This window comes from Thermobia domestica, chromosome 5 (genome assembly GCF_964235325.1).
Source record: "Thermobia domestica chromosome 5, izTheDome1.hap1.1, whole genome shotgun sequence".
NCBI classification, from domain to species: domain Eukaryota; kingdom Metazoa; phylum Arthropoda; class Insecta; order Zygentoma; family Lepismatidae; genus Thermobia; species Thermobia domestica.
The window spans coordinates 182455034-182472665 of NC_137458.1; the positions used below are offsets into that span (position 1 = coordinate 182455034).

Consider the following 17632-nt stretch of genomic DNA (forward strand, 5'->3'; position numbering starts at 1 on the left):
TGCGTATTGCATACAATACGTTTTTCGAACACTTGTCATGACTACGAATATTTAAGAACATGCCCGAATCTCGGTTATTGTATTCGGGAAGTGTCGAAATTACTGCAGAAAAGGTAGCTGGTTTTTGTTTTTACCTACAGGTGGCTCTATTGTCTGCTGAAGGTAAAAAGAAGACAATTGGGATTATGGACGCATCTGATCCAGATGCATTGATTGAATAATTTCTCAGAAAATAAAACATGGTGAAGTAAATTTCAAGTTTAATGATTTACATATTTTATGCTTATATTACGAAGGGAAATATAAAATTTTCCTTGTGTATTGTAAGCAATACATAGCAATTTGAGATCCAAAGTACTGCATACAATTCGACCCATTAGCGATCAATAGGAAAGCAGTATGATAAAATTGTTTTTAAAGATGTACTATTGGGTCTATTGATACCTAATACACAAAATTTCATCAAAAGTTCTTGACAAATAAATGGTCAGATATCAGGAGGTTAAAAGAAGTAGTAGCGCCTATATGTTCCATATTTCTTCAAAGTGAAATTGTATTCTTTTTTAAATGAAAATTATCGTGAAACATATTTTAATTTTAATTTGGGAGTTTACTCTTATATTTTTGAGAGACTTTAACCTCAAATAGTGGGATGACTGATAAGCATTAAAGAAAATATGCGGCTTGCTGCATCAGAACAGAATTCTTTATCATTTGTCATAATTAGAAGAATTTAGTGAGAATTATTAGAAATTTTTATCATATAATTTAAATGAGGAAGCTTCCAAATTTGAGGGGATATTACCTACTTTGGACCTTTTTTGTCTTTGCAATAAACTGATGGGAATTATGTTGACGCCCTAAAATACGTGATACAATGTTTTATCAAAAATCAAAATCGAATAATTTTTACATATTTTATTCTGGAGTGGAATTGACTTTACTGATATTAAAATTCTTATGACTGGGAAATGTAGACCCAAAAATGGGGTTGTTACGGAAAGTTGAAGAAAGATTCGAAATTTCGTAACACTTGGATAAGGTTTCCGGGGTTAAACGGCCACACACAAATGTTGATTGAGTTGGAAGTTTTAAAAGTTTACTTAAAATAAAACTATATATAGTCTACTCGTGCGGAACATACCAGATGCGGGATACTTTCCCATCTTCTTTGTCAAAATCTCAGAACAACATAAGAAAAAATAAATAAAATCTTTGAGTTTAACGTCGCACAATTATGCTCGTTAGGCTAAGGGAGATGATTAGAGCAAGTGAATGATAATAGAAGAACTCGTGGAATGAAAAGTGGGACAAAACGGGAGTAACCTGAGAAAACCCACGGACACGATCTTGTCCACTACAAACTTAATTTGCCGGGGATCGAAACAATGAGGACCTCACGCACCAGAGGAAGCGCTCTACCACTGACCCACCGTGCCACACAACAACAACATATGAAAATTAGAAGTTACTAGGAAACATTTTAAGAAGCAATGCCTTTCAAAGGTAAAACTCACTGCCCGAAGGTTTTAATACCTCCATGAGCAGAATAGACTGATATGTCCCTCTCCCATATCATCTTTTTAAAACCATATACGTTATCCGGATATTATCCTTTATCTTTCATCCGTATATTATCCGCTATCCGAATGTTCTACTACACGGATATTATCCGTTATTTGAATTTTATCCATCATCCGGATAAATCCATTATCCGGATATTATCCGCCATCCGGATATATCGATATCCGGATATTATCCGTCATCCGGATATATCGATATCCGGATATTATCCGTCATCCGGATATATCCGTTATCCGGATATTATCCGCCATCCGGATATTATCCGTTATCCGGATATTATCCGTCATCTGTTATCCGGATATTATCCGTTATCCGGATATTATCCGTTATCCGTTATCCGGATATTATCCGTCATCCGGATATTATCCGTTATCCGGATATTATCCGTCATCCGTTATCCGGATATTATCCGGTATCCGCTATCCGGATATTATCCGTTATCCGTTTTGTTATCCGTCATCCGGATATTGCAAATCCGGATAAATTTCTATCCGATATCCGAATAAAAAATTATCCGGATATGGCCATCCCTAATTTGTATTAGTAAGTTGTATTAGTAAGTTGTTTTTTCATATTTCCAATTTACTTATAATGTAGAAAATGTAATTATCATTACTTTGAATGTTTGAAACAAAATTATAGAACAGCTATTCTGTGTACGTATAATTAATTCATTACATGAAACTCGTTAGTTCTAAATTTCAATTCTTAATTCTTACGATTCGTAACATGAAATTCTTTCATTGTAATTCTTCGTGTGCTTTTAACTGTGTAATGTCAATCTACAATTTTTGAAATTGTAAGCTTGCAATTCTTCACACTTTCGTTTCATTACATGAAACTTTTTCATTGCAATTTTTAATATGAACGGTTGCAAACAAATTTTATTTAAATTGTATCTATACAATTCTTCACACGCTTTCTAACTGTTAATTGTAAAAATTCAATTGCTCATAATTAAGTTATTTTTGTGTAATTAATTTTAGTTATTCTTTATATTTGTTTTTTTTCACTAGATTAATATCTTTTGTTTGTTACTTTGCCAATTCATTTATGTAGGTAAAAATATTTCTGTTTACTGACGAATTTTTAAAAAAACTAATAAAAATGTATGAACACTTACCACCGCCGGTCAAACTTAGGAAATCTGTCTCTTGTTTTCACAGTTGAGATGAAACACTTGGGTGTTGTAATAATAAGAAACAATATTACTTTACATGAAACATTATAAGTTTGAAAAATGTGTATTACTAAACTACATGTTGAAAAAATTTAAATTCATGCTATAAAAAATTTTCGTATATGTTTAACTTAAACGTAACTTGTAATGAAAATATATGTAGTTACTAGTAATTGTTTATTTAAAATTAATTTGCATGTAAACATTAAATGCATGTTGTCAAAACTTTTTGTTATGCGTTTAACAAACGTAACATGTAATGATAATATATGTTGTTACTAGTAATTGTATATTTAAAATTTATTTACACTTAATGAAAGTATATATTCTAAACATTTAACTGTTGAATGCAAAAAAATCTTAACTAATGTTAACAAAATTGTATGCTAAAAATATTTAAACATGACAAACTTCAAATTAGAAAAAAAATTGTTCTTAAAAAATTGCATGCTGAAAAAAAAACCTTCAGTACAAGAAAAATGGATGCTTTTAAAAATAATTGATGTTGCATGTAATAAAAAAAACTTTTTTAAGTGTTGTTAAAAATGCATGCTGACAAATCAAACTTTAACATAAAAGAAAAAATGTACGGTTTTAAAAAATAACTAATGTTGCATGCAAGAAAAAGTTTTTAAGTATTGTTAACAGAACTGTATTTTAAAATTCAAACACGACAAACTTTAAATAAAAAATATAAATGTTTTTAAAAAATAAGTGTTGTATAGACGAAAATTTTAAGTAGTGACAAAAGTATTCTGTTTTCCCATCTTATTTTCCTATTCTCTCGTATTATTTACAATAATATTCATCATATAAGAATTAACTGTATAACATAACTACTTGCATGTAACTTAAAACTATGATGTGTGCTACTATTCAGAGACAAATTGCATGCCACAGAAAAAAACTTACATGTAAACAAAATAAATTCAAAACAAAAGAGGAATGGAAGAAGAAATTTAATTGTTGTTAAAAAAACGTTACGCAATAACAAAATGCATGCTTTAATTTTTTTAAAGTAATGTAAACTGCTACAACTTTATCTTACAAAAAATATTGCATGTGAAAAAATACACTTTAGATATTATAAAATAATGTGTACTATGAAAAAAATTCCTCGAGCAGACTTTATGATACTTACTTTAACTTCTGTGAACTTCGATACTTTGGAATTTCGTTCTAACTTCTCGTTACTAGTTTTCTACAATCTCCAATCTGTTGTCCTGAAATAAAAGAAATATCACTTGTAATTTATTTTCATATTCTTCTGATCATTTTTAAGGAGAACACTCGTAGAGTGTGATCATTTTATTATATCGCTTCTTATTTCTTATTTTTATGTTTCGCTTGGTACACAAGCTCTGAGCAGCTACGCTGCGAACGTACAAGTAAGTCGTGTTATTTCAAATAACACTCATTGTTAAAATGCTATCAATATTAGAATGTTTAATCAAACTAACTTAACCTAACTGAAACTAACCTTTCTATTCCTATCTCTACTTGGTCTTTTATTTAATTTCCTGTGCTTCTTGTATTTTGATGGATCGATTTCAATGAAATCTCATAAAGAGAAACTGTTTCGAAAATATAATAGATACTAGGAAGAGGTGGATTTTGTTCAAGAAAGGTATACAGGAGATGTCAATGCAGTTTTGATAAGTTATGAGTATTATAATGAGAGACCTAAAGGAAACATTTATAAAAAAATGTCTACGAAAACAGAGTACAAAAAACAATACAAAGAAAAAACAAAGGCAGGCATAAGAAGAAAACATCACAAAAAACATGCATAAAGACAGATGACAAAACAACAAATTTGGATTATACACAAACAAAAACCTTCTGTTATATACAGAAAGATAAAAGACAGGATAGTTAATGTCAAATAGCTTGGGTTAGGTTAAAGAAGATAGAATAGCAGACAAACATCTTGAAAAATACCAGTAGTAGTGCTAATAATAGCAAATAGCAGCAGAAGCCAAGCAAGGAAAATACTAAACACAATAGAATAGTACTCAAGCATGTTAAGAAATATCACTAGTAGTGCTAGTATCAAATAGCAGAAAAAACCAAGCAAGGAAAATACTAACCAGAATAAAATAGCAGACAATCATCCTGAGAAATATCACTAGTAGTGCTAATAATACCAAATAGCAGAAGAAACCAAGCAAGGAAAATACTAACCAGAATAAAACAGCAGACAATCATCTTGAGAAATATCACTAGTAGTGCTAATAATATCAAATAGCAGAAGAAACCAAGCAAAAAGTATACTAAACACAATAGAATAGCAGCCAAACATGTTGAGAAATATCCCTAGTAGTGCTAATAATACCAAAAAGCAAAAGAAACCAAGCAACAAGTATACTAAACTCAATAAAATAGCAGTCAAACATCTTCAGAAATACCAGTAGTAGTGCTAATAATACCAAATAGGAAAACAACCCAAGCAAGGAAAATACTAAACATAATAGAATATCGGGCAAACATCTTTAGAAATTCCAGTAGTAGCGCTAATAATACCAACTAGGAGAAGAACCCAAACAAGGAGAATACTAAGGAGAAGAACTCAAGCAAAAAGTATACTAAACAGACATAGATTAGCAAACAAGGGACAGAAACTTTTCAAATAGCTTAAGATTAGTTCAGAATAGGAACATTCCAAGAAAGAAAATCATGTATGAGCTTATTAATATCTTCATATTGACTAATTAACAAAACCTAAAAACTCTTACTTAGTATTATTTACAAGAAAAAATTAGGCAATACGCAGAACTAAAAATAATAAGTTACATTAAGAAGAATGAAACGTACAAAGACAGAAGTATCAAAAAAGTGAAACTTAAATTAATTCAAAATAAAATACTCAGATCATCTAGGTTAGATCATACTAAAAGCCACCAAATACGAGTTGCAACATGAGATCACTAAAGAATGCAAGCAAAAGGATTTACCAAGCGCTACGAATGAAGTAATCACAGAAATAAGATATAGCATCTTGAAACCAATTTAAAAACACATAGTAGTAATAAAAAAGAGAAACATGAATAAGATAACTTAAAGATATAAAATAGAAAGTTTACTTAAAAGACATGTTGTAAAGCTAAGGTAAATTAAGTTGTAGTAGCACTAGGTTCCATAGGTTAGTCAAACTCAAGCAAGAGAAGATATTATTATGTAAGTGGACTATAGAAAGAAATGCATGCAGAAAACTGAAAATAAATATTTTAAAATAGCAAAAGGTGAAATAGAATTTTAATACCGTAACACAAAGAGCAAAGAAAAAAGGACAAAAAGAAAAATCAAGATAGATAACTACAAATATATAGCTAAGTAGCTAAAGAGAAAAAATAAAAGATAGGTAACTACATACATCTAACTAGGTAGCTGAAAAGAGAGATGCAAGATAGGTAACTACATAGAACTAGCTAAGTAGCTAAACAAAAAAATGAAAGATAGGTAACTACATACATCTAACTAAGTAGCTGAAGAGAGACATAAAAGAAAGATAAGTATACAGAACTAAACAATTGAAGAAATAAAGAAATTTTGGTTAGAAAAAAAAGCTATATAGGCAAAGATATACATTACAAGAAAGAAAGTAGGCCGTATGTTAAGTCATTTACATTAGGATCTTTAAAAAAATTAAAAAAATTGAAAATAATTCATAATTATTGCTGTCAACCAATTTTGGATGCCAAGCAAAACGGAAATACAACAAATTAAGTTTTAGTTCAGACTAGGAAGTGATGTTTCAGTTGGGAAACCAAGGCAAATCGTAAATAAAATAAATTTAATTTAGTTCGTATTAAGAAGTAAAATAACAGGAACAGTAGTGGCTAACACAAAGTGGAAACTTGTAGGTAAGAAATCACGTAAGGAAAATTTCAGTTCATAGCAAGGACACAATAAGTGACAGCTATATTACTTTATCAGCAGTAATAGGTTATGTTAAATTAAGAAATCATTTAAACGTACAGTACTAATTAAAAGAAAAGATAAAAAACATAGTTGGAAGGACACAAGTTAGGGAAAGTTTAGTTAAAAGTCAAAAAATAGTAATGCCAAAGCTAGACAAACACGTTGGTAATACCAATAGATAAGAAAAATCAAATTCCTAAAGAACAACACTTAAATATCATGTCAAGGGAAATTTGTTCCGTAAAATTTGTAGTATCAATAACCTTATTCAAATTAGTGTAAGTCACCGTCACCTCTTTACGTTTTATCGGTATTACAAAAATATTTGCGTTCTTTTGCTTCTTCGTTTCACGCTATAATAGTACAATTAACTTTAGTGTGCAGTAACATTTCCTTATAAGCAAATTATCGTTCACTTGGTATACTAAAACAAGAATCCAACATTTCGTAACGTTTCCTTATAATCAAAGTAATCTATTTTTTCCATACTTATGTTTCGTACACGTCATTGCAACACAAACTGAATCATTAACACGTCTGTTTACACCGGTTTGCGTTCTATAGAAACATAATTACCCGCTTCCATACTTTTCTTGTCCTATTGTTACTTTATACTAAGGATACTTAGAATAATATAGTATTACCGGAGTTTAGATAAGTTACCAAAAGTGTAAAATAGTCTAAATTTAGCAAAACAAGTGCAATCAAAATAAGTATATGTGGTTCTTTACCCTCTATATAATGAAAGAATTTTTTAATGTTCAACAATTAGGCGCAAACAACGTTCAAAAAAGCAAGGCAAGTATATAAGTGCTGGTAATTAAAAATTTCTCGGCCATAAACCAATAAAAGTTTCATGGCGCCCCCCAAAAAAATAATAAAATACTATGTACCACGGCACTAATACAAAATAACGTTGAAGGTAATCCAGTAAAAGGAAAACAAAAGATTCAATATCTAAACACAGTCAACAAAGAGTAAATCTTAGGGGACATTCTTCTCCATACTCGCATTTTGCAAAATGTATGCTTCACATTTTCCCCTTGCAACGCCAAATAATCAGCTAAAATTGAAAAGTAAACACAGTCAAACTACAGTCCCTTCGTTTTCATTTCTGCATCCCTTTGTTCCGCACCAATCATAGTCTTCTCCACACCCACATTTCAAAGGTTTGCCATGCATCGCCCACTAAAACAACGCATAAATCTAATAATCATTAGATTACGTCTTATCCTAATTTCTCAATTACTTCATTTTTTAAAAACCGAGTCCTATTACTCACAGAAATGAATTACGAGTTTTCAAACATAAACAGTCTTTTTCCGTCCCCCGTCAAAATGTCCTTAACATCGTTTCAATGCATCTCATAAGTAAAACTTTGTTCATTCCCTGCTCTAACAATTACTTATTGGTTCAGTGCAAACTATCGCGGGTCTATCAAAAATTACCAAACTTCTTACATAGGGTGCAACAAATAATGGTTCCGAAATGCAATGCTAACAACCCTCCTCGCAAATTTGCAAGGCCCTCCTTTCTTATTAGCGCCTAAAAGTAGTATATGCAAATATTACTTTCCTATAAGGACTTGCATACATCTCTTTCCCTCCGTTCCTGTCTTGATACACTTGAAAAAAGGTGTAAATACTTTCCAAGTTAGACTTCCTAAGTTTCTTTGCAATATACCAACGTAACTATAATATTTATTATAATTAGTGTGGGTTAGCAAAATGAACATTATTATCTAAATGCCATTCGATCTCCTCCCGATCTTCCAAACAAAAAAATGTACAGAAATTCAGTTTTAGTTAGCTACATTAGTTGTCAAAGACTATAACCTAATATCGTTTAAAAAATACATTTATTTTTTCAAAATGGGCAGGGTTACTCGCAAATAACACAATATTTTTCCTACCAAACAAGTAAGGCAACCCTACAATTTCTTCTCCATACAATAAACAAAAACAAGTCCTGCTCCCAACAAAAAATTCCAGCTACTATTATTTAAAATTTCCATCTCACCGTCACTATCTCATATAGCCAAAGTATATAAAATGCTCTACATCTTAGTCAAGTACAATATTATTTTTAAAAGAACCCAAAATTATGACATTAAAACTATCTTTTGTGTCTGCAGTACATCCAACTAATACAACACGTAGCCTAAAACATATTTTCACGTCATATTACTTAAAGAAATTCTTTCACGTCCTATCAAATCACATTAAAGTGGAAACAGTACTAAATATTAGCAATAAGTTTCTCTGTCTGCGTGTTTTCCTCATGTCTTTCTGCAATTCTATCTATTTTTTACAGGGTAGGCCAAATTAATATTTTTGAGGATCTGAAGCTAAGTATTTCAATATGCCACGTACATTTTCTTTGTTATTTCATAGGCTTATCGACCATAATATTTTAATGTGTTCCACATTCGTTATTATCATACAGCTAAATGCATATATATATATACTATAGTGTAACACACAAGTGTCAAATACAGCCCCGTCTCACAAAAAAGTATCGGTAGTGAAAAAAATACTTAACTATAGGAATACCGCAAGCGGGAAAAAATACCATCAGTCTATAATATAGTAACTTAGTATTAAAGAGACAAATTTTGGGGGGAGCCTGAAGCCTGGGGGTCCTGTACATCATTCAAGGATCACATTTAAACAATTATAAACATTGAATCATTTTTTCAAATGTTACATCTACTATAAGTTTTTCCATGCGTTCTTATCATGCAAGCCAAACCACAATCCAGCCTCACTTAATTATTTTATATTTCCGGCATTTAGTACACTTGTTACGGGTAAAATATAATACGTATATCCGCTTTAAAGATGTTCTGACAGAGTAATTATCCCAAAACAGTATCTGACATAATACGAAATCAGTTCCAGACAATGTCATACGCTAACTACATTCTATACTATGATCTCACTTTCCACAATGTAGTTAAGAAAACAAGGCCGCAAACATAGACGACCTTCTCCCACAGTTTGCAATTCATTTACAAATATAAAAAACCAAAAATGTCACTTCTACTTCTCATAAATCGTATATTGTTGGTAAAAAACTGGCATTACTCCTGTCTCCAATTAATTTCCAGAGTAAGCACTAAAAAATTTAGGTCTATGTACAATAAGCAATAAGTCTTTCCAAAAGTGGCGTCTCTTAAGGCCCCATTTTTAAAATCCTGTCTTTATTTAATTAAAAACAAACAATAGGTGCTCCGTAAAACTACCGTTTTTGGTTCCTCATATATAATACAATACAGGTTCTGTCTCCTCACTGTTAAAATACGCAAAATCAAAACAGCTATAATAATAATAATAATGATAATAATAATAATAATAATAATAATAATAATAATAATAATAATAATAATAACAGAACTTCTTTCTTACTAAGCGGTTAACATAGTGTTTTTGGCATAACAAATCTCGGACTAGTTCTATGCAAAAGCTTAAATTTCACTTTAGGTTCACGTCTCGTATAGCCTCACTATTGAGCAATAGTTAACTACTGTAGTACATTAATTCTTACTAGTCTTCAATGGTCTTCCAACATTATCTGTATTTTAGTTTCTTACTCACAAGTTCCAAATTAACCAAAACTAAAACATAATATTTCACTTCTCCTTGTATTTACACTACGCAAATGCCAAATGGTACCTAGGTCTCGTATTGTTTTTCCACCCCCTCAAATAGTATAAGCAACAAAACGTCATTCCATATAAAGGTAAACACGATATCTAAATTCTAGTATATTCAAGTGTAATGCGTCCTGTATTGGGCTAACAACGCAACTTAACTAAATTAATAAAAAATAATAACTTACATTTTCCCCTTCAAACTTCAGGCGTGAAACACCATCTGACACAAACACTCCAAAAATCAACTATGAGTTTAACTTCCTTCTCCTGAAATCTTATATAGGGAAACGTAAAAGAAAAAAATACACACGTGACCATCTTCTGTTCATTCAATCTAACTTACAAAGAAACTCTAGTACAATAACCCGCGGTGAAGTTCTGTTCTCACAGTAATACCAAAACGCTTCGCGCAAAAGCATTTTTAACACTCTTTGTTAACAAAAGTCAACTCAGTACAATACGGTAAATAATCACTTTTTTTATTTTTATTTTCAATACTTTTGAAAATGTTCTCTTCCAAGTTTCAATAGATATATCTGCACTCTGGGGGAAGTACCTTGTTAGGGTGTTGGAAAATAAATCTTATTATGTTTCTTTTTTCTCTTTTTTCTTTTTAAATAGTAAAGGTTACGCGAATGAACCACAAATATTTTTTTTTGTACTTTGGAAAATCTTTCTCCAGTTCAAGTCAAAAGGACACGGACATGATATATATTTTTCTTTACTATGTTCAATTCTTAACAAACTAAAAGTTACAATAAAAATAGCTTCTTCTATTCAAACACGAGTATCTTTCATCTGACAAAATGTTTCATTCTCTCAAAGTAATCTATTTCAACCACCTCACATGCAGGTGTTACAAACCCAAGTCATTCTATATACCTCCCTTAAGAACAAAGATACACAGAAAACTATATCTCCTTGCCTTTTCAAATCCGCCTGGTCTTTTCTTTAAGGGTCACATAAATTTGGTCTACTGACATTAACTAAGATTCTTCTTCAGGTGAACAAAATGACTTAAACTTCAAAAAATCAATACAATGCTTTGCAGCGTCCTGTGTTCCCATTCAAACTCAGGTCAAGCAACAGTTTCAATTATTTCTCAAAGAAACAGGTGTTCTTAGAATTTCCAAATGTTTTCTCAAACAATAGCGCTCATTTCCGTTCTCTTCTTGTTGCAAACAAACTCTAGTCATTCTCAAAAAAATGTCCCTAAACATATATCACACCTTCGTGTCAAACGGTAACAATGTCCAAAACTTTCTCGCTTCCAAGTCAAAGAAATAACAATATATCATTCACCAAGTGTATGTCACTGATGTTCCAATACTTGGAATTTTAACTACACATTTTCTCTCTCTGTCATGGCCAAAATACAATGTCTGTCAAAAAACAATAAAGAAAAAATCTTGTAAGTATAAAATATTGTCTTCGCTAACACAAAACTTAGCTTCTTCTAACAATTCTGCTCCACATGAAATCCTCTAATGTTACCCCCTATTTCCGTACACGTGTCAACCTCCCATCAATAAATCCAAACTCTTACAAATCTCATAAATTCTCAATAATATGGTTACAGAAATGTCAAACCACTTATAACCCATCTCCTTTCATCCGCAAACAAAAAAAGTGTTCCCATGTAATTCAAAAAAGTCCCAAAAGAGGGCATGTCACCCTCAATATTTCACTTCCTCTCCGTATCGCTAAAATATATTTGCTTTCTGTAAGCTTTTACGCAACATACAATGAAAACCGTCTAGTTCACCAAACAAATCTTTCATCCTTTAAAAAATAGATGGTAGCAGTGTTCTTTCCTTCCTTTTTATATAAAATATTTTAGTCAGCTAAAGTATATTTGTGGTATATTTTATTTTTTAGTTGATTATATAATATTAAAATCCATATGAAAATTCGGTGATTAAATAATATGTCAATTATACTCAAACAAAAATAAAAAAGTAAAGTGGGCACAAATAAACGATTCCTCATCAGAAATAAATTTCCGACACGTATAATCTGAGCTATTGCGAACACGTGCCTTTTTCCCGAAGAAAAAAACTCCGGCATCACAAGGTCAGTTCCGATCTCAACGCGCTCATGGGCGGTCGGTGCGGTTCGTGTTTCATCGGCGTGCTTCGCCAAACAACCACAGCGGTAAGTAAGTATATTTTATTTATTTATTCAATAATTTTAATTGGTACAACAACATAAATTCATAATTACAAATTAGTTTCATTCTGCGGTACATTATGTATATGTAAATCATAAAAAAAAATCGTAATTAGGGATTCATCTCATTGTGCGGAACATTATGTCGTACGTAAATAACAATTACATATGTAAGTCATATAAAAAATTAATTCATATTATCATTAACACCCCATACTCTTTTATAAGTTCAATTACATACATCGTACTCGTTCATGACTTCAATTGCAAAATACTCATTGCGCTATTAGCGTAATTAGACTCTCATTGAAAATACTCATTACTTCAATTACCAAAAAACCAAGATTTTTACGGGTTACCTACTGAGCGCACTTTGATATTCATATATATGGTATATATGTGCTGTCCTTGAAACAAGTCCATTAGTTCTTAAATCAAAGGGAGGTCACCGGAGATATAGAATGAGATTGACGAAGAAATGCTAATAAATATATGTAAATTATGGCAACGATAAAATGACCCTTTCTACCTGATGCACTATCGAGCGCACTTTGATACTCATATATTTGGTTGAATTGCGCTCTATCCTTAAAATACGCCGTCTTCTTTTGAATTTAAAGGGGAGTCACCGGAGATATGGAATGAGATTTACGAAGAAATAAAAATAAATTATGTAAATTATGGCAACGATTCTATGACTCTTTCTACCTGATGCACTATCCAACGCACTTTGATACTCAAATCATTGCTAGATATGCGCTCTGTCCTTGAAATAAGTCTATTAGTTATTAATTCGAAGGGGGGTCACCGGAGATATAGAATGAGATTTACGAAGAAATGTTAATAACTATATAGATTATGACTACGATTCTATCACTCTTTCTACCTGAAGCGCTATCGAGAGCACTTTGATACTCATATATATGGTAGATATATGATTTGTCTTTCAAATACGCCGTTTACTTTTTAATTGATAGGGGGTCACCGGAGGTATAGAATGAGATTCACGAAGAAATGTTAATAAATATATGTAAATTATGCCTACAATTCTATGACCATTTGTACCTGATGCACAATCGATCGCACTTTGATATTCATATATATGGTAGATATGCGCTCTGTCCTTGAAGTAAATCCATTAATTCTTAATTCGAAGCGGGGTCACCGGAGCTATAGAATGAGAATCACGAACAAATGATAATAACTTGGTGTAAATTATGGCTACGATTCTATGACTCTTTCTACCTGATGCACTATCCAGCGCAGTTTGATACTCAAATCATTGCTAGATATGCGCTCTGTCTTTGAAATAAGTCTATTAGTTATTAATTCGAAGGGGGGTCACCGGAGATATAGAATGAGATTCACGAAGAAACGTTAATAAATATATATAGATTATGGCAAGGGTTCTATGACTCTTTCTATCTGATGCGTTATCGAGCACACTTTGATATATATATATATATATATATATATATATATATATATATATATATATATATATATATGGTAGACATGTGCTCTGTCCTTGAAATAAGTTTATTAGTTCTTAATTCGAAGGGGGTCACCGGAGCTATAGAATGAGATTCACGAAGAAATCTTAAAAATATATGTAAATTATGGCTATGATTCTATGACGATTTCTACCTGTTGCATTATCCAGCGCACTTTGATGCTCATATATATGGTTGATATGCGCTCTGTCCTTGTAATAAATCAATTAGATCTTAATTCGAAGGGGGTTACCGGAGTTATAGGATGACATTCACCAAGAAATGTTAATAAATATATGTAGATTATGGCAACGATTCTATGACTCTTTCTACCTGGTGCACTATCGTGCGCACTTTGATACTCATATATATGGTATATATGCGCGCTGTCCTTCAAACAAGTCCATTGGTCCTTAAATCAAAGGGAGGTCACCGGAGATATAGAATGAGATTGACTAAGAAATGCTAATAACTATGTAAATTATGGCAACGATACAATGACCCTTTCTACCTGATGCACTATCGAGCGCACTTTGATACTCATATATTTGGTTGAATTGCGCTCTATCCTTAAAATACGCAGTTTTTTTTTAATTTAAAAGGGGGTCACCGGAGATATGGAATGAGATTTACGAAGAAATAAAAATAAAAATATGTAAATTATGGCAACGATTATATGACTCTTTCTACCTTATGCACTATCGAGCACACTTTCATACATATATAGATGGTAGATATGTGCTCTGTCCTTGAAAAAAGTCTATTAGTTATTAATTTGAAGGGGGGTCTCCGGAGATATAGAATGAGATTCACGAAGAAATGTTAACAAATATATGTAAATTATGGTTACGACTCTATGACTCTTTCTACTTGATACACTATCGAGTGCACTTTTATACATATATATATGGCAGATATGGGCTCTATCACTCTTTACGAAGAAATGTTAGAACTATGTATAGATTATGGGTACGATTCTATCACTCTTTCTATCTGAAGCACTATCGAGCGCACTTTGATACTCATATATATGGCAGATATATGACTTGTCTTTGAAATACGCCGTTTATTTTTAATTCAAAGGGGTCACCGGAGGTATAGAATGAGATTCACGAAGAAATGTTAATAAATATCTGTAAATTATGTCTACTATTCTATGACCATTTCTAACTGATGCACTATCGAGCGCACTTTGATACTCATATATATGGTTGATATGCGGTCTCTCCTTGTAATAAATCAATTATATCTTAGTTCCAAGGGGGTTACCGGAGTTATAGGATGACATTCACCAAGAAATGTTAATAAATATATGTAGATTATGGCAACGATTCTATCACTCTTTCTACCTGGTGCACTATCGTGCGCACTTTGATACTCATATATATGGTAGATATGCGTTCTGTCCTTGAAACAAGTATATTACTTCTTAAATCGAATGAGGGGCACCGGAGTTATAGAATGAGATTCACGAAAAAATGATAATAAATATATGTAAATTATGGCTACGACACAATGACTCTTTCTACCTGATGCACTATCGAGCGCACTTTGATACTCATATATTTGGTTGATATGCGCTCTATCCTTAAAATACGCCGTTAACTTTTGAATTCAAAGGGGGATCACCGGAGATATGGAATGAGATTTACGAAGAAATGTTAATAAATTAATGTAAATTATGGCAACGATTCTATGACTCTTTCTAACATTTGCACTATCGAGCGCATTTTCATAGTCATATATATGGTAGATATGGATTTTGTCCTTGAAATAAGTCTATTAGTTACTAATTCGAAGGGGGTCAGCGGAGTTATAGAATGAGATTTACGAAGAAATGTTAATAGCTATATATAGATTATGGCTACGATTCTATCACTCTTTCTACATGAAGCACTATCGAGCGCACTTTGATACTCATATATATGGTAGATATATGATTTGTCTTTGAAATACGTCGTTTACTTTTTAATTCAAAGGGGGTCACCGGTGATATAGAATGAGATTCACGAAGAAATGTTAAGAAATATATGATAATTATGTCTACCATTCTATGACCATTTCTATCTAATGCACTATTGAGCGCATTTTGATATTCATATATATGGTAGATATGCGCTCTGTCCTTGAAGTAAATCCATTAGCTCTTAATTCGAGGGGGGTCACCGGAGCTATAAAATGAGATTCACGAACAAATGTTAATAACTTTGTTTAAATTATGGCTATGATTCTATGACTCTTTCTACCTGATGCACTATCCAGCGCACTTTGATACTCAAATCATTGCTAGGTATGCGCTCTGTCTTTGAAATAAGTCTATTAGTTATTAATTCGAAGGGGGGTCACCGGAGATATAGAATGAGACTCACGAAGAAACGTTAATAAATATATATAGATTATGGCAAGGGTTCTATGACTCTTTCTATCTGATGCGTTATCGAGCACACTTTGATACATATATATATGGTAGACATGTCCTCTGCCCTTGAAATAAGTTTATTAGTTCTTAATTCGAAGGGGGGTCACCGGAGCTATAGAATGAGATTCACGAAGAAATGTTAACAAATATATGAAAACTGTTTACGATTCTATGACTCTTTCTACTTGATGGACTATCGAGTGCACTTTTATACATATATATATGGTAGATATGGGCTCTGTCCTTGAAATACGCAATTTACTTTTTAATTAGAGGGGGTGGTCACCGGAGATATAGAATGAGAATCACGAAGAAATCTTAATAAATATATGTAAATTATGGCTACGATTCTATGACCATTTCCACCTGATGCACTATCGAGCGCACTTTGATACTCATATATATAGTAGATATGCGTTCTGACCTTGAAGTACACTGTTTACTTTTGAATTCAAATGGGGGTCACCGGAGATATGGAATGAGATTTACGAAGAAACGTTAATAAAAATATATAGATTATGGCAAGGGTTCTATGACTCTTTCTATCTGATGCGTTATCGAGCACACTTTGATACATATATATACGGTAGATATGTGCTCTGTACTTGAAATAAGTTTATTAGTTCCTAATTCGAAGGGGGGTCACAGGAGCTATAGAATGAGATTCACGAAGAAATGTTAACAAATATATGTGAATTATGGTTACGATTCTATGACTCTTTCTACTTGATGCACTATAGAGTGCACTTTTATACATATATATATATGGTAGATACGGGCTCTGTCCTTGAAATACGCCGTTTACTTTTTAATTAGAGAGGGTGGTCACCGGAGATATAGAATGAGATTCACGAAGAAATCTTAATAAATATATGTAAATTATGGCTACGATTTTACGACCATTTGTACCTGTTGCATTATCGAGCGCACTTCGATACTCATATATATAATTGATATGCGCTCTGTCCTTGTAATAAATCAAGTAGATCTTAATTCGAAACTGGTCACTTGAGTTATAGGATGAGTTTCACCAAGAAATGTTAATAAACACATGTAAAGTATGGCTACGATTCTATGACTCTTTCTACCTTATGCACTATCGAGCGCACTTTGATAGTCACATATATGGTAGATATGGATTCTGTCCTTGAAATAAGTCTATTAGTTATTAATTTGAACGGGGGTCTCCGGAGATATAGAATGAGATTTAA

General features: G+C 32.0%; 2 protein-coding genes across 2 annotated transcripts in view; both read right to left on the bottom strand.

Annotated features, from left to right (window-relative positions):
* Positions 1 to 3987, bottom strand: part of LOC145684741 (uncharacterized) — a 28873-nt gene extending 24886 nt beyond the window's left edge. Inside the window, exons 1-2 of the mRNA XM_081757119.1 lie at positions 3906 to 3987; positions 2708 to 2763 (exon numbers count right to left, since the gene is read on the bottom strand). The gene's annotated coding sequence lies outside the window, so the exon portion shown is untranslated. The remainder of the gene's footprint in view (positions 1 to 2707; positions 2764 to 3905) is intronic.
* The window catches only part of LOC145686311 (tubulin beta chain-like), a 297132-nt gene that overhangs the window by 145996 nt on the left and 133504 nt on the right, over positions 1 to 17632 (bottom strand). The gene's annotated exons all lie outside the window — the stretch shown is intronic.